The sequence below is a fragment of the Mobula birostris genome, chromosome 10 (genome assembly GCF_030028105.1).
Source record: "Mobula birostris isolate sMobBir1 chromosome 10, sMobBir1.hap1, whole genome shotgun sequence".
Taxonomy (NCBI): Eukaryota; Metazoa; Chordata; class Chondrichthyes; order Myliobatiformes; family Myliobatidae; genus Mobula; species Mobula birostris.
Genome location: NC_092379.1, coordinates 49571421 through 49589799, shown reverse-complemented (window position 1 = coordinate 49589799; position 18379 = coordinate 49571421). Strand labels below are relative to the sequence as shown.

The 18379-nt window shown below is 51.6% G+C and overlaps 1 pseudogene; it reads left to right on the top strand.

Moving 5' to 3' along the window:
- The first annotated feature begins 1216 nt into the window (after positions 1–1216).
- Positions 1217–18379, top strand: part of LOC140204506 (von Willebrand factor A domain-containing protein 5A-like) — a 40587-nt pseudogene continuing 23424 nt past the window's right edge.

The window sequence follows — 18379 nt, the reverse complement described above, 5'->3', positions numbered from 1 at the left end:
TACAGCGCTTTGGTCTCACTCCCTCTCCACATTTTCCATATTCATGTTCCCCACCACACCTTGCACATCTTCTCTTTCCTTTGCACACTTTGGCCACATGCCCAAACTCCTGGCAATTGAAACACCTCATAGGTTTTGGTATATATTCTCTTACATTGTATCTGAGAAATCCAAAATATAACTCCTTTGGAGGCACCCTATCCTCAAATTCTACCAGAGCAGTTTTAGTCTCCCTTTTCTCTGCTCCCCTTGTCATTCTTTTCACACTCTACACTGAACTATTCCTCACCCTCAAGTTCTCCACTAGCTCCTTCATATTAACACCAAGGGGAACCCCGGATATCACCCCCTTGAAATCATTGACCCTTTGTGCTCCAACTCTTACAACCCTGGACACTTTGACTTTCCCAACACTAGTCACCTTCATTGGCTTCTCCACCTGCTCTTCAGTTTTACATCCTATCAGCAGGTTTCCATCTCCTAGAATTCTCGCATGGTTCACTTCCCCTACTTGTCCTCTGATGATTTTTGTTAGCTTAAGTGGATCGATTTTCTTTACTCCCCCTTCCCCCTCAAATCTTATCACTACATTTAGCAATTTTACCCTCGGGCCCTTCTCCTCAACTTCTCTTCCCTCACTTTCCGATCCACCTACACTAGACCCACCTCCTTTCTTTCTCTTCCGACCCTTCATCTTCCTGTTCTTAGCCCCTCTCCCCACCCACACTCCGTGCTATTGCTGTCACCATCAGTCTCCCTCCCTGCCATCCTATCAGAGTTTGCAAGTGACCGTGTACGAATATCGTTCCGTACCCATACAGGCCGTCGGTCAATATTCCCACAGAATGTCCCCCACAACACCCCACAGCCAGCAGCTAACTCGTAACCCTAGCCCAGCAGTCGCAAAATCAGCCACAATCTCCAGCCAGCCAAAAACCAAGTAGTGTAGTCATTGGTGTTCCTGCCTCATAGCTCCGTGGACCTCAGTTGGATTGTGACCTCCATCACTGCCCACGTGAAGTTTGCACATTCCCCGGTTTCCACCCGTGCATATTGTGGTCGCGTTTGCCCTTTTCAGGAGCCTGGAGGCCTGCCAGTGATTTTAGTTGTTCTCCACAGTCTCCTAGCATTAGCAGGAGCTACGAGTGGCTCATTTCCTGCAGACCACCGGGGCCACACACAACACTCATGTCTTTGGTTGCATTTCAGCCGCACGATGGTGAGACCCTGTGGACTTGTAACGGCCAGGAACATCCCAGGTGAGCAGTTACCCCCGTTTACCACAGTTCCTTTCCACATAAGAGGACGTTTGTGCCATTGGGTCTGTGCTGTCTCACACAATCCCATTCCTTTACAAACTTCCCCAGTACCAGAGATGGATTTAGGATTGGATTGGGAATGGGAATGGATGGATCCATTGTGATTGCGAATGAGAAAGGGTGGGGTCTGTTGGGAATGTGCACAGTGGGAATTAATGGGAAAGAGCAGAGTCCATTGGGATTGTGTATGGTGGGAGTGAAAGGGAAGGGGTAATCCATTGGCATTGTGTATAGTGGGAGTGAATGGGAAGAGGTAATCCATTGGGATTGTGTATAGTGGGAGTGAATGGGAATGGGTGTGTCCATTGGGATTGTGTATAGTGGGAGTGAATGGGAAGAGGTAATCCATTGGGATTGTGTACAGTGGGAGTGAATGGGAAGGGGTGATCCATTGGGATTGTATATGGTGGGAATGAATGGGAAGGGGTGATCCACTGGAATGGTGCACGTTGGGAGTGAATGGGAAGGGGTGATCCATTGGGATTGTGTATGATGGGAGTGAATGGGAAGGGGTGGGGTCCATTGGGATTGTGTATAGTAGGAGTGAATGGGAAGGGGTGTATCCATTGGGATTGTGTATAGTGGGAGTGAATGGGAAGGGGTATTGTCCATTGGGATTGTGTATAGTGGGAGTGAATGGGAAGGGGTGATCCATTGGGATTGTGTATAGTGGGAGTGAATGGGAAGGGATGTCTCCATTGGGATTGTGTATGGTGGGAGTGAATGGGAAAGGGTGATCCATTGGGATTGTGTATAGTGGGAGTGAACGGGAAGGGATGGGGTCCATTGGGATTGCCAATGGCGGTTTCTACACCCTAGCCCTCACCTTGTTATTCCCCCGCCCCCCGACCCAGTTCCTCTGAAGAAGATCTCGGTGCGAGTGGAAGTGAAGGGGTTTGTGGCCGATGTGTCTGCAGACCTGGAGTACAGGAATGAGGAGGCTTCTCCGCTGGAGGCCCTGTTCACATTCCCCGTGGACAGCGATTCTGCCGTCTACAACTTCCAAGCCACGGTGGACGGGAAGACGATCGTGGCCGAGATAAAGGAATGGGAACAGGTGGGAGTTGGGCGGGTGGGTGGGCAAGGGTACTGAGAGCTGTAGGCGGACGGGTTCCCGTAGGCGGATCAGAGGTTCGGGGTCTCTGAAGAGAGGGGGAGGGCTTGATGTTGTATCTTTGTCCTCTGAAGTGTATCCAGAGATCTCCTGGCAGACCTTAAGATGCAGAGATGGTGGAGTTTTTGATATGGCGACGAATGGAAGATCTGCGGTTCTGCATCCCAGGAAGACTTCTGGAGTGGGAATCCACTTCAGTGTCCCAGGACAGGAGGAGGAGAGGTTCGGGATTAGGGTGTGCAGGGGTGGAGATCTCGTTCAGGATGGAGGTGCAAGGACCCTGAGGGGGTGTCAGGGCGCTGGAGCAGGGATCCAATGGCAGACCCAGTACTGCGCACACAGTGATATTAATTGAGCAACAAACGAAGTCAGCGTCAAAGTTCAGGCACAGATCAAAACATCCAGAGAAATCCAAAAACCAGAATCGGGAAACAGGCAGAGTCGACAGACAGAGTATAGATACAAATGCTGGAAAGGCTCAGGAAAATTCACTGGCACAATCTGGGCAAAAATAGGTGAAAACACAGGACTGAAATACATTGAACAGTAAACAGAGAGGCAGATGATAGGTGGAGCACAATGAGACACAGGTAATAATGAGAAACAGGTGAGAGACGGAGTACTCAGTAATACAGGGGCCGGAGTAGAGCAGGAGCGGGGACAGGAGCACATGGGGCATGACAAGAAACAAGAGCACATGGCAATACAAAACCACAGACTGACGGCTAGGGGGAAAAATGTTCAACTGGAAGTACTGACAGGGTGGAAGTACAATTCTAGAGGAGGCATCTTGGGAATTTGGGTTGGGAGCTGATTTCTCGGTGGGTCAAAGGGTGGGAGGGGGTGGTAGGGAAGCTGAGGTGCCTGCCAATGGATGGGATGGGTCCAGGGTTCCGACTGCAGCCGTGACTCCCGTGGTTGGATCTTATGTCCAGCGAGATGGGAGCAATGGGGTGGTCTGTCCCAAGGTAAGCCCTTTGGACCTGAACTGAGAATTTTAATGGTGCCCCATACTTCATATGGGATCCTGGGATCTCAGACTCCAGTTTGGGACACACATATTCTAGAACCTAAGACAGATCCCTGGGATCTGGGACACGAGATGGGACCAGTCTCTGCATTGTGGGGTGGGGGAGAGAAAGAGGCAGCTCTGGCAACCCAGTCCACTTGATAAACAGCCTCCTCCTCTGTTCTCTGTTCCAAACCGCCCGCACCCCTCTCCTCCAGGCTCAGGACGACTACGACGATGCCATCTCCTCCGGCCAGGAGGCCTTTCTGCTCGAGGAGGACAACAGTAGCAGTGACATCTTCACCTGCAGGGTGGGCAACCTGCCCCCAGGCTGCGCGGCCACCGTCTCCTTCAGCCTGGCCCAGGAACTGCCCCTCGAGGCTGATGGTGCCGTCCGCTTCACCCTGCCCGCTGTCCTAAACCCCCGGTACTGCCCCGCAGGTAAGTTCCTGGTCCCAGAGAGAGGGTCACCCATCCATGCTGCCCTGCTGCAGGACAGGGTGAGACACAGGGTGAGGCTCCTTCTACACCGTCCCATCACATACTCCCAGGGACAGGGTCAGACACAGGGTGAGGCTCCCTCCACACCGTCCCGTCACACACTCCCAGGGATAGGGTCAGACACAGGGTGAGGCTCCCTCCACACCGTCCCATCACACACTCTCAGAGACAGGGTCAGACATAGGGTGAGGCTCCCTCCACACCGTCCCGTCACACATTCCCAGGGACAGGGTGAGGCTCTCTCCACACCGACCCGTCACACACACCCAGGGACAGGGTTAGACACAGGGTGAGGCTCCCTCCACACTATCCCATCACACACTCTCAGGGACAGGTCAGACACAGGGTGAGGCTCCCTCCACACCGTCCCGTCACACACTCCCAGGGACAGGGTGAGTCTCCCTCCACACCGACCTGTCACACACACCCAGGGACAGGGTCAGACACAGGGTGAGGCTCCCTCCACACCATCCCATCACACATTCTCAGGGACAGGGTCAGACACAGGGTGAGACTCCCTCCACACCGTCCCATCACACACTCTCAGGGACAGGGTCAGACACAGGGTGAGGCTCCCACCACACCGTCCCATCACACACTCCCAGGGACAGGGTCAGACACAGGGTGAGGCTCCCTCCACACCGTCCCAGATCACACTCCCGGGGACAGGGTCAGACACAGAACGAGTTTCCCTCCACACCGACCCGTCACACACACCCAGGGACAGGATCAGACACAGGGTGAGGCTCCCTCCACACTGTCCCATCATACACTCCCAGGGACAGGGTCAGACACAGGGTGAGGCTCCCTCCACACTGTCCCATCATACACTCCCAGGGACAGGGTCAGATACAGGGTGAGGCTCCCCCCACACCATCCCATCACACACTCCCAGGGACAGGGTCAGACACAGGGTGAGGCTCCCTCCACACCGTCCCATCACACATCCCCAGGGACAGGGTCAGAATCCCCCATGCCGTGCACATGAATCTAACCAAAACACCTCTAATTCCCCCAGGCACCCAGGGACCCCATATACCCCAGGCCAGTGCCCCTGTGGACAAGCCACTCTACACTTTGGAGCTGGAGGCTCATTTCCACAACCCACACGGGATCTCCCGGATCCGATCCAATTGCCAAATGACACCCGTGGAATTCCTCAATCCTGACAAGACGTCAGCCAAGGTAAGGAAGGCTGTTTCACACCAATATTCATCAGTGGGATGGTGGTCTTGTGGAGGGCAAGTGTCCCTCAGTCCCACTCCCGGGGGGGGATATCTGTACACTGACCGGTGTCCCTCAGTCCCTCTCCCTCGGGGGGATATCTGTACACTGACCGGTGTCCCTCAGTCCCTCTCCCTCAGGGGGATATCTGTACACTGACCGGCATCCCTCAGTCCCTCTCCCTCAGGGGGAATATCTGTACACTGACCGGTGTCCCTCAGTCCCACTCCCTCAGGGGGAATATCTGGTGTCCCTCTTTCCTCCTCTTGTGTCCTGCGTTGTGACCCTGTGCTGTGACCCTCATTTCCAGCTCTCCCTGGTGAAGGGTCAGGGCTTCGACAGAGACCTCGAGCTCTTGATGTTCTCCGAGAAGATCGATGAACCCAGCGCCATCCTCGAGGCAGGACTGGGTTCTGCTGCTCCAGGTGGGGGCTCGTCTGAGCGGGCGAATGTGTCCCATTCTTATGGGGAGGGGATGTTGGATGAGGGTTGTATGGGGGTGGGAGGGGAGTGGGAACGTGTGGGATGGGGTTGGAAGGCCGGGAGGGAAGTGAGAGGAGGGCAGGAGTGTTGTGGGATGGACTTTAGTATAGGGGAGGGGGTTTGGGAAGTTGGTCAGATGGGTGTGTAGGGGCGGTGGAATAGGTTGAGGTGGAGGGTGATGTTTTGTGAGTCCGGTCAGGTGGTGATGGGATGGTGCTCTGGAGTGAGGAGGGATTGGGATGGGGTGTGAGATGCAGGGTGGTGAAGGAGTGGGGCTCTGATGGGGTGAGGAGGGATTGGGATGGAGTGTGAGATGCAGGGTGAGGATGGGATGGTGCTCTGATGGGGTGCGGAGGGATTGGGATGGGGTGTGAATTGCAGGGTGGGGATGGGATGGTGCTCTCATGGGGTGAGGAGGGATTAGGATGGGGTTTGAGATGCAGGGTGAGGATGGGATGGTGCTGTGATGGGGTGAGGAGGGATTGGGATGGAGTGTGAGATGCAGGGTGAGGATGGGATGGTGCTCTGATGGGGTGAGGAGGGATTGGGATGGGGTGTGAAATGCAGGGTGGAGATGGAATGGTGCTTTGATGGGGTGAGGAGGGATTGGGATGGGGTGTGAGATGCAGGGTGGGGATGGGATGGTGCTCTGATGGGTGAGGAGGGATTGGGATGGGGTGTGAGATGCAGAGTGGTGAAGGGGTGGGGCTCTGATAGGGTGAGGAGGGATTGGGATGAGGCTGTGAATTGCAGGGTGGGGATGGGATGGTGCTTTGATGGGGTGAGGAGCGATTGGGATTGTGTGTGAGATGCAGGGTGGGGATGGGATGGTGCTCTGATGGGATTAGGAGGGATTGGGATGGGGTGTGGGATGCAAGGTGGGGATGGGATGGTGCTCTGATGGGATTAGGAGGGATTGGGATGGGGTGTGGGGTGCAAGGTGGGGATGGGATGGTGATCTGATGGGGTGAGGAGGGATTGGGATGGGGTGTGAGATGCAGGGTGGGTGCTGAGATGGTGCTTTGATGGGGTGAGGAGGGATTGGGATGGGGTGTGAGATGCAGGGTGGGGATGGGGGGTGGGCCAGATGGCTCAACCCGGAAACCGGGGGTGTCCTGAGCTCCTGGATCTCCAGCGTGGAGTGGGTCATTTGTGAAGTGTCCTTGCCCCTTGACAGGCTTTTCTTTCCCTGACACAGGGTCCCTGATGGCCGATCCCACTGTCGTGGTTAATCTCCCCGATATTCTGAGGATTCCCAGGGCGTGCCGGCAGGCGAGTTCATTTTCCTCATGGATCGGTCAGGCAGTATGGGAATGCTGATGTCCCACGGAAACGCCAGGTCCCGGATCCAGTGTGCCAAGGTAAATCCGGCCCGGTATGCTGAGGGAGCTGGAATCAGTATCGCCGGCCGATGGGAATCAGTTACGCGGGTCTGTTTTGTTTTTCCGGCCAGGATGTGGAGTTGTGGGAATGCCCACGAGAATCTTCAGAACTCACAAGTTCTGTTCCCCTCCACAGGACCCACTGCTCCTGCTCCTCAAGAGCCTTCCCATGGGATGCTTCTTCAACATTTACGGATTTGGGAGCTGCTTCACCTCGTTCTTCCCGTAAGTGGCATTTTCATCCCGGGGCCGGGAATTTGAGGGCCAGAATTCCTGGGTAGAATCTGACCCAATCATTTCCCATTTTTATTCATTCATGCCCCTCCTCCCTCCGCCACATTTGTGACCCCCCCACACACACCACCCACCTTCGCCAACACCCCACCCCGTGCCCCGCCACCACTCCCTGTATAAAATGTGAGCAGGGAAGATCGGTAAAAATAAAACCACAAATAATCTTCATAACGTCGAGCAGTTGTTTGTATCTTCTGTCTGGTTAGTGATTTGCTCCGTAGGTCACTGGGTCAGCAGTTACTAGCACATTAACCACATTGCTTGTTGTCTTCATCGGCTACCACCAGCTCAGTTTCAGTGGCTGGTGTGTATCCACTTTCCTTTACCCTCTTCTTTCACTGCTGAGTCAGTCATTATAAATATGAAGACACGAAGTCCCCTTTTATTGTCATTTAGTAATTCATGCATGAAGAAATGATACATTATTTCCTCCAGTGTGATATCACAAAACACAGGACAAACCAAGAGTGTAAAGACTGACAAAACCACATAATTATACATATAGTTACAACAGTGCACGATACCATAACTTGATGAAGAAGTCCGTGAGCACAGTAAAGTTCAAAGTTTCTCAAATGTCCCACGTCTCACGCAGATGGGAGAAGGAAGAAAAACTCTCCCTGCCATGCCGACCACAATCCGACTCTGAGTCATCGGAAAACTTCAAGCTCTGATCAGCTCTCCGACACCGAGTACTGAGCGCCATCTCTGTCCGAACGATTCAACCTCTTTCTCGGTCGCCAAAAGCAGGCAAGGCTGGGGATTTTGAGGCCGACCCTCCGAAAGATTCCCGACCACACAGTAACGACAGCAGTGGATGGGCGTTTCAGAAATTTCTCCAGATGTTCCTCTGTGCTTTCACGTCCATGCTCCGTCAAATCAGAATTGTCCACGGCCCCTACTTAATGGATATGATATCATTTCACCAGAGAGCTGCGCACGCGTGGCGCGCTGCCATCTTCTCCTCCCGCCTAAAAGTTCAAGGTTACAAAGTACATCTGTTATCAAAATATGTATGCATGAAACAACCCTTGATATTTGTCTTTCCACAGGCACGAAACAAAGAAAACTATGGAACCTGTTCAAAGTAAAACATTAAACCACACCCTCCCACGCCCATGCATAATTAAACTAAATCGCGCAAGCTGCAAAAAAGATGAGCTAAAAACAGAGAATATAAAACACAAAACCAATAGAGTCCAGGCATCATAACGTGATCTGTAGAGTCCAATCCATAAACTGCATCGATTAACTTTGCACAAGGCCCAGTACTCCAGCACAATACTCCACCAGCATTGAGCAGAGAATTCAAGCACAGACACCTTCCTTCAGGAGCAGCAAGTGGGAGACTGTCACGCAAAGACACCGGGAGACTCTCACACAAACACACTGAGAGACTGTCTCGCAAAGACGCTGAGAGACTCTCGCACAAAGACACTGAGAGACTGTCACGCAAAGACAGCGGGAGACTGCCACGCAAAGACACCGGGAGACTGTCTCGCAAAGACACTGAGAGACTGTCTCGCAAAGACTCTGAGAGACTGTCACGCAAAGACACTGAGAGACTGTCTCGCAAAGACACTGAGAGACTGTCACGCAAAGACACTGAGAGACTGTCACGCAAAGACACTGAGAGACTGTCTCGCAAAGACACTGAGAGACTGTCACGCAAAGACACCGGGAGACTCTCACCCAAAGACACTGAGAGACTGTCTCGCAAAGACATCGGGAGACTGTCACGCAAAGACACCGGGAGACTGTCATGCAAAGACCCTGAGAGACTGTCGGACAAAGACCCTGCCTCTGACGGAGTGAGCGACAGGGCGGTAGACAGAGGTGAATACCCACTTGTCTTCTGTTCTTACCTCGATGATTTCAATCTTCCTCGACAGTTCAGTCGGTGAGGAATCATTGGCCCACACCCCATCTCCAGGCCGCACACTTTCTTACTGAACCCCCTCGGAGACAGCAAAGCACCCAATTGCTCAATTGGCCCAAAAGCACACCACCAAAATGTGGATCACAGCTTCCAACACCACATTGGAAAGAAAAAGAAGATATTTTTAAAAAGTGGGAGAGTCGTTTTGTGAACAGTGTGGAGGACGCCAGTTGTTCGCTGGCGCTGTCTTCTTCCGGATAGCCATCAAGCTCCCAGCGGTTCCTTATGCATTTTTTCAGATCAGGACCCACTCACCGGGAATCACGGTGTGTCCTCCTTCTCTTGGAGGCAGACACCTGTTGAGAAGCAGAGCGGACAGCTCGAGTTAATCTCACACAACAGTTAACTAAACTGTCTGCCATGATGTGTCTTATCAGCCTCCCTGAGATCTGGAGCTCCCGGCAGTGACGTGGGACACCCTGTTACTACCTTGAATGGACTTTGTTTCATTTTCTTGTTTGGGGTTGCCCTGCAGACCACAGGAAGAGCTTAGGTGACGGTACACCTTCCTCATGATTCTCAATCAGTCGTTGTCTGATCATTCCATTCATTTGTCTGGCTTGTCCTGATGACTCTGGGTGATGTGGACAATGAAACGACCATTCAACGTTCATCAGTCAACATAATACCTGACAAACTCTCCCAGTGAAATGTGTTCCCTTGTCATGGTCGATGTGACACAGCAATCCGCACCTTTAAATATAGTCCAGGATGAGAGTTTGGCTTTCCTTGCTGTGGTCGTTGACTCGTGAGCAATGACTGTTGACCCATGGTCAGGGGCTGGTGATCTTAACTGTGATGATCTTATTCCCATTTCAGTTTGCTTGTTCCAATCCTTTGGTGGCTTGTAAAAGCTCACTATATAGAACACTCCAATTCATTTTTGGCAGCTTTACCATTTTCACAATATCTGCTCTCAAGTCGTCCATAAAAAGTTGACTTCAATTGTAGAATCCTCGATGTAATCTTCATTTATCCTGAAGCCCCTGAAAGCCTTAAGCACGTTGTCCTGTAGCATTCCTCGTATTCAGAAACATCCTCAGGAATCTTTTACTTACAAGCCATCACTTTCCTCCAATCAGTCCACATTCTTCCAACCACCTCTCAATTGCATTCCAACCATCTTGCGTATTTTGTTAATTGTCTTTAATGTTGTTGTCAGCTCGATGAGTCAACTGTACTTTACAACATAGTAGACAAATATTTGAATGCCATTATATGGGTGCAGTTTGTTCTTAATACGATAAAGCTCAATCCAAGTCTTTATACTTCCATTTTTTAGGAAGTGGAATTTCTTTGGACCATTGGACTCCTTTCTCGGTTCAGGTGGTTGATGAAAAACCATCTGTCTCCTTTCATAGGTTCTATCATCAGTCCCGTGTGTCTTCACTTCCTTGGTCTTTATTAGGGCAAATTGTCACACTGATTTTGTAATTGATCACAGTTTTCCTTACCTTTTGCACTTGCTCAATTAACTTTGATGAATTGACTCATTCTGCCAAGTCATAAATCTTTATCTTTCTTTTTAAATCTTTTTATTAATTATTATTGAAAATCAACAACAGGGAAAAATAAATCAAAATAATCAAGACAACATATCCATATGTAGAATGAGTTAAACTATCAACCAAGCTGAACAGTATATAAATAATAATAAAGAAACAAAATGTTAAAGCTTTTTTTATGGGATAAAGAAAGAAAAGAAAAAAAGAACCCTACTAACTAAAACAGGAAAAAAAAACCCTAATAACAAAAACCGGGGAAAAACCCCATTTGGAGCACAAACCTGGAGCTATACGCCATACAAGCTTTCATAAAAAAGACATCAACCCGCCAACTAAATCCATACACCCAAGCATCAGAAAAGGAGCATCTTTTTGCCAAGTCATAAATGATGCTTTCCAACAGACCATGTGCCCACTTAGTCACAGATTTGAAATTCTAATGCATCTTTCAGAACTGTGGTAATACTGCTGATATCCAGCCACTTAACCCTTTCCCAAGGACAATCTCCGGATCTTATTCCGTATCTTCTTAATATCATGCAAGGGTCACATTTCATTAGACTCAACCTTGATGGTAACTCATCAAATTGAAATGTTTTATTCAGTAAAAACTCAAACCCTCAGTTATCTGTGTGCATGTAATAACTGGAGATTCAGCTCCCTCTTTTCCTGTAGCAGGTTTCGTGGCTTTGGCCATTGTCTATGTTCAATCTCGTGTAATACTTAATTCATACATACTTTTATCAGTTGGACTATGATTGAAATACCTTTGGTTTGTGTCAAAATATTATTGGATTACAATCAGAATATCATAGGATTGCAAAGAACAGTTTTCTTTTCTCATTGGATTTTAGTCTAAATATTTTTTACACACCAGATTATAGGGTCTGTTAGGTACTCCACTGCTTAGGAAGAATTTAATTTGAGTGCATTGTAAATTCTAGAGACCATCTGAGTTTTCCAGAATAGCAATGTAAAGAATAAGAGAGCATTCCTTCAGTCTTAAACCTGCACTAGGTCAGGGACTTCCCCACCCGGGGTCCGTGGGAACCTTTGTACTAGATGGTATATTGAAGCAATAACTAGATGATTTGGAAAATAAGGAGGAATGTCTTACTTCCAATTTAATTATGCACGTGAAAAATTTCCTCTTCATCTCTGAATCTTTCAAGTCCTTAAATCTTCACAACTGTCCTGCCGACTACACCAAAACTGTTGGCTTATAATGTTTTTGATCCGAGGTTCTTCAGAAGTCAAGAATGAGGCATAAAAGTTTTTGTTTTGACCATTACTAAGTGTTACAAGAACAAAGAAGACAAAGTCAGGAAGATGAAGCACAAGGGAGCAGAGAGAAGGAGCAGTGGGATGGGGTAGTGAAGAGAAACAACTAACGTGGTCTAGTTCTCTTAATCCAAGTTGCTGATAACACACACATTCTATTCAAATTCTTTTTCTTAAATTAACCAATAGGATAGCCCCTGTTCAAGTACTGTGATGCCTTCAACTGCAACCACTCCAGAACACATGTCTATAAAGCAGAGTATTTCAGTAACTATACAAAAATACAAACAAGCATAAGAAGGTCAAACTACAAGGGAAATAACACTTACGATATCCAATCCGACAGCCCCTCTCTCTCCTGCACCCCAATCTGTTCTATCAGCCCCACTTCTCCGTGCGAACCCCATCCCCTCTGCTCCCTCCCTATGTCTGCCTTGGACGTAGTTGTCATGTTGTCATCGGATTACCTCCCCCTCAACCTGTACAGGAAGAGTGTTGAGTACAATCAGACCTCCGTGCAAGAAGCACTGTCTAAGCTGAAGGAGATGGATGCGGATATGGGTGGGACAGAGATCCTGCAGCCCCCTGTCGGCCATCTACACAACACCCTGCGTGCCGGGACACCCGCGACAGGTAACGGACACACTTCTCCCCGAGACCCCGGGGTTTGCCCTGGGACGGAGTGGGAATGAGGGGGAGGAAGTGAGAAAAGTGGGGGGCAGTGGGAATGAGGGAGAGTGAGGTGAGGTAAAGGAGGCAGTGGGAATGGGGAGAGAGGAAGTGAGGTAAAGGGAGCAGTGAGAATGGGGAGAGAGGGAGTGAGGTAAAGGGGAGGCAGTGGGAATGGGGAGAGAGCGAGTGAGGTAAAGGAGGCAGTGGGAATGGGGAGAGAGGGAATGAGGTAAAGGAGGCAGTGGGAATGGGGAGAGAGGGAATGAGGTAAAGGAGGGAATTGGGAATGGGGAGAGAGCGAGTGAGGTAAAGGAGGCAGTGGGAATGGGGAGAGAGGGAATGAGGTAAAGGAGGGAATTGGGAATGGGGAGAGAGGGAGTGAGGTAAAGGGGCAGTGGGAATGGGGAGAGAGGAAGTGAGGTAAAGGAGGCAGTGGGAATGGGGAGAGAGGGAATGAGGTAAAGGAGGGAATTGGGAATGGGGAGAGAGGGAGTGAGGTAAAGGGACAGTGGGAATGGGGAGAGAGGAAGTGAGGTAAAGGGGCAGTGGGAATGGGGGAGAGAGGGAGTGAGGTAAAGGAGGCAGTGGGAATGGGGAGAGAGGGAGTGAGGTAAAGGAGGGAATTGGGAATGGGGAGAGAGGGAGTGAGGTAAAGGAGGGAATTGGGAATGGGGAGAGAGGGAGTGAGGTAAAGGAGGGAATTGGGAATGGGGAGAGAGGGAGTGAGGTAAAGGGGCAGTGGGAATGGGGGAGAGAGGGAGTGAGGTAAAGGGGCAGTGGGAATGGAGAGAGAGGGAGTGAGGTAAAGGGGCAGTGGGAATGGGGAGAGAGGAAGTGAGGTAAAGGAGGCAGTGGGAATGGGGAGAGAGGGAATGAGGTAAAGGAGGGAATTGGGAATGGGGAGAGAGGGAGTGAGGTAAAGGGACAGTGGGAATGGGGAGAGAGGGAGTGAGGTAAAGGGGCAGTGGGAATGGGGGAGAGAGGGAGTGAGGTAAAGGGGCAGTGGGAATGGAGAGAGAGGGAGTGAGGTAAAGGGGCAGTGGGAATGGAGAAAGAGGAAGTGAGGTAAAGGGGCAGTGGGAATGGGGAGAGAGGGAGTGAGGTGAAGGAGGGAATTGGGAATGGGGAGAGAGGGAGTGAGGTAAAGGGGCAGTGGGAATGGGGGAGAGAGGGAGTGAGGTAAAGGAGGGAATTGGGAATGGGGAGAGAGGGAGTGAGGTAAAGGGGCAGTGGGAATGGGGGAGAGAGGGAGTGAGGTAAAGGGGCAGTGGGAATGGGGAGAGAGGGAGTGAGGTAAAGGGGCAGTGGGAATGGGGAGAGAGGGAGTGAGGTAAAGGGGCAGTGGGAATGGGGAGAGAGGGAGTGAGGTAAAGGAGGGAATTGGGAATGGGGAGAGAGGGAGTGAGGTAAAGGGGCAGTGGGAATGGGGGAGAGAGGGAGTGAGGTAAAGGAGGGAATTGGGAATGGGGAGAGAGGGAGTGAGGTAAAGGGGCAGTGGGAATGGGGAGAGAGGGAGTGAGGGACAGCTCAAAGGGGGAATTTGTGAGTGGGATGGAAGCAGAGAGTGAGAAGCTCCCTGCTTCTTGTAGTCACATTATGATGTGTTTTTCGGTACAATTGAAAAGTGGATTGTGTGAGTGGGAGTTAGGGATCGTGGTGGTGGGAGAGAGGCAGAGACTGGGAAGGTCCCTACATTTGTAATCTCTCTCTCCCTCGGTGCTGTTGGAAGATTGTGGAAGAGCAGGGTTTAATCGACGGCTTGTGGGTTGGACTGTAGTTCACATTATGTTGTGTTTTTCGGGGCCTTGGATCTGGATGGCCCGCAGATAATGAAGATTGAGCTGAACTGAATGTGCATTCTTTCATTTTTGTGTTTTATATTTTGAACTTTCGCCCGTTCTTTTTGTTTCCTTCTGTGATTTGTTTCTTGTGGTGGGGGGGGGGGGTCGTGGTGATGTTTTTTTCAATGGGTTCCATGGCTTTCTTCTGTGCCGGGGAGAGGGGGAATCTCAGGGTTGTATAGTGCATACATACTCTGATTATAATCGTACTTTGAATCCTTTGGTGAGAGAATTCAGAGAGGGGAATGAGAGACAGAGTGAACGAGAAGTCAAAAGAGAGGCAGAGTGAGAGAGAGCAACGCAGTAAAATGGGCGGAGATGAGAGCGAGACGGACAGGAGTGAGGGGATGTGAGATTGGGGGGTGAGTGATGGAGAGAGGGAATGAATGAGAGGAAGGGGGAATGAGGGAGGAAAGGGACAGATTAGGGAATGTGTGAGGGGAGAGACAGAGAGAGAAACGAAACAAGACGGAGAGGGGGACACAGTTGACACAATGCGTGAGAGGGGGTTGAGGAGAGAGAGGGAACGAGAGAGAGTGGGGGCAGGAAAGAATAAAAGAACGAGAAACAAGGAACAAGAGTAGAGAAAGAGGTGGGGTCAGGGAGAGGGAGTGTGAGGATTTGATAGGTCTGGAGGGGAGTGCAGAAGTGATTCACCAGGGTTGTTGCCTGGGAAAGAGGGAGGCTGGTCTGTTCCCCCCAGAACGGAGCAGGGTTTGAGGGGATGGGACTGAGGTTTGTACCACAATGAGGGTTTAGATACCGCTGACAGCAGGAAAATCTCCTCCACGTCAGAGCCGCATAAACTGGAGGATGTTGATGTAGGTGGGGGAGAGGTGACTTAGAGGGGATCCGAGGGGGACCTTCTTCACCCCAGAGGGATTTATTATTAATTAATTTATTTTGCGATTTAGCGATACAGCTTGGAGTAAGAACTACTGACCTTTTGAGCCACGCCATCCCAGCAACCCCACAACCCTGGTTAAGCCTTCCCTAATGACAGGACAATTTACAATGACCAGTTAAGCCAAGCGGTATGTCTTTGGACTGTGGGAGGAAACTGGAGCACCCGGGAAAAACCCATACATTCTGTGGGGAGGACGAGCCAGGTACCCAAGGGAACAAGCAGATGCTGGGAGATGGGGGGATGGGTCAATAAGGATGGTTTAGTTTAGACATAATGGACGTAAAGGCCTTGTTCCCAGGATGCCTTTCTGCCTCTCTCCTAGCTCTTTGTGTTCACGGACGGTGAGGTGTTCAACATCAAGCAGGTGCTGGCTGAAGTTCAGAAGAACAGCCCCAGCCACAGGTGAGTGAAAGCCGTCCCCTCCGGCAGCCCCCAACCATCGCCCCCTCCTGCATGCCCCGCCCGTCATCCCCTCTGGCAACTCCCGGCCTGTCGTCCGCTCCGGACCCCTCCCCCGCCCTGGCCCGTTGTCCCCTCCAGATTCCTTGCTCCCCGGCCCCTCATCCCCTCTGGACCCCTCCCCACTGGCCCATCGTCCCCTCCAGATCCCTTCTCCTTCTCACCCCCCACCGCCTGTGATCCCCTCCAGGCATCCCCCACCCCACCCGTCGTCCTCTCTTGGACAGGAACAATGGTAGCAATCTGTCCCAGCATGCATTGGGTTGGCGAACTACCTCTATGACTGAAAATGGGCCCCAAAGACCACGCAACAAGCAAGTTGACCTGCTGTGAATCCCATGGTGGTTCCACCACTTCCCATCCCGTTCTCCAGGTATTTTTCCTTCGGGATTGGTGAGGGGGCCTCCACAGCGCTGATCAAAGGCATCGCCAAGGCAGCCAACGGGAGTTACGAATTCATCACCGGGGAAGACAGGATGGAGCCCAAGGTACTGAGGCAGGGGCAGGGTTTGGTGGTGGTGGTGGGGGGTTGTCGGGATGCTCTTATTGGGGGTAGGACCTTGGGTGTGGGGGAGCCTGAAATGGTGTGGGGGGGGGGTGACACCCTCAGAAATGTACAGGGAACAGCAGCTGGCTCAGTGGCACAGTGGTGAGGGCCACTGTCTCTCAATGCCTGATCTCGGAATCCCAGGTTCGATCCCAACTTCCGCCACTGTGCGTGTGTGTGAGAGGGAAGAAGTATGTCTGTGAGGGAGTGGGGCTGTGCCTTGGACAGGGGGTGAGACTGACCCTCATGTGCAGGTTGATGGGTTATTTGGATTAACCATTCCCCATTCCTCCTACCCCCACCTGAAGGGGAGAATTCAGGGTGTTTCTGTGCTGAATCTCCATGTGATCTGGGGGACGAGGAGGAGACTCTCGGAGGCCTGGGGAGGAGAGGAGAAGCCCCGGGACAGTGCAACACCTCAGACTGGGGGAGCCCAAAATGGGAGAGGGATGGACGGGGTAGTGTGTAAGCTTTCCCAAAGTGAAGGGGGATCAGGTGGAGCCAAGGAAACCACACTCTGATCAGACAGTGCCTGTTTCTAGAGCTGAAGAGAGGCTGGGTGGGACACGGAGACATCCTCGTAAGCTGGCCCCTAACCCTGAGTGGGGTCTGAGGAAGAATGGACCAGGCACTGAAAGGGGTCTCTGAAACCCCTGGGGAGCATAGGACCCATGAGATGGGATGGAGCCTGCAGAAGTGGCTGTGTTGATCTCTTTCTGTCCCCCACAGGTTCTCCGGACCCTGAAGTACGCCCTGCAACCCAGTGGGACCGGGCTGAGCCTCAGCTGGGACTTGCCCCCAGGGGTGGAGGCCGTACTGCTGTCACCCCTCCCCAGCACGCTCTTCAACCAGCAGAAAACCATCGTCTACGCCCAGCTGAAGGGACAGGTGAGGGTCGGGGTGGGGAGATGGAGACTGCTAGTGTGCATTGAGGCCAAAGCAGGGTCGCCTCACCCTTCTGGGATGCCTGTTATCCCAGGAGTCTCCCTTTCAGGGGCCCTTGTTAAAGGGGGACTCTCTCTCCCCATCACAGATCCATGTTAAAGAGGGTGTCTTTTTCTATCCAGGACCCCTGTTAAAGAGGGGTTGTATCTTTGTCTAGGACCCCTATTGAAAGGGGAGTTCCTCTCCATCAGACACCACTGTTAAAGGGTGTGTCTCTCCATTGGAACCCTGGATAATCGGGGGGGGGTGTCTCTCCATTGGGACTTCAGTTAATCAGCTGTATCTCTTCGTTGGGACCCTGGTTATTGGGGTATCTCTCCCCCGGGTATCCCGGTTAAACAGGGAGTCTTTCTTTCAGAGACCCCTGTTAAAGGGGGTCTTTTTCCATCGGGGTCCCCTGTTATGGGGGAGTTGGTCTTTGTCAGAGACACATGTTAAAGGGGAAGGGGCCTCTCTGTTGGGGATCCCATTTGAAGAGGGTCTCTCCCCATCAGGAAATCCTGTTACGGAGGTGGGGGCGGGGGTTGGAGGTTCAGGCAGACAATGAACCTCACCTGGTGGGCACTGTCCCCGCTGTTCCCTGACTGTTTCTGTCTCGTAGATGGATCCCAAGCTGGAGTGTGGGGTGACACTGAAATATTCACTGGGGGAGCAGCTGATACAAGCTGAGACCAGGTTTAGCCTGAGACCCGTCGAGTGCAGGAGGTAACTGTCTGCAGATCCCTCTCCTCTGCGCCCCCCCCCCCCCCACCTCGCCATATAAAAATCCTGGCTTCATGATCTCATGGAATGAACCATGAGAGCTGAAACCTCAGATCAGAGGCATTCGAGTCTGGAGACCCAGGAAGCTACAAGGGGTGAAGGTATGATCTTCGGGAGAAGTGGAGGATCCGGACCCAGCTTGAATCCACGAGGGATGCTTGTCTGCTGCGGCAGGGGCTTGAAAGCTATCACCTC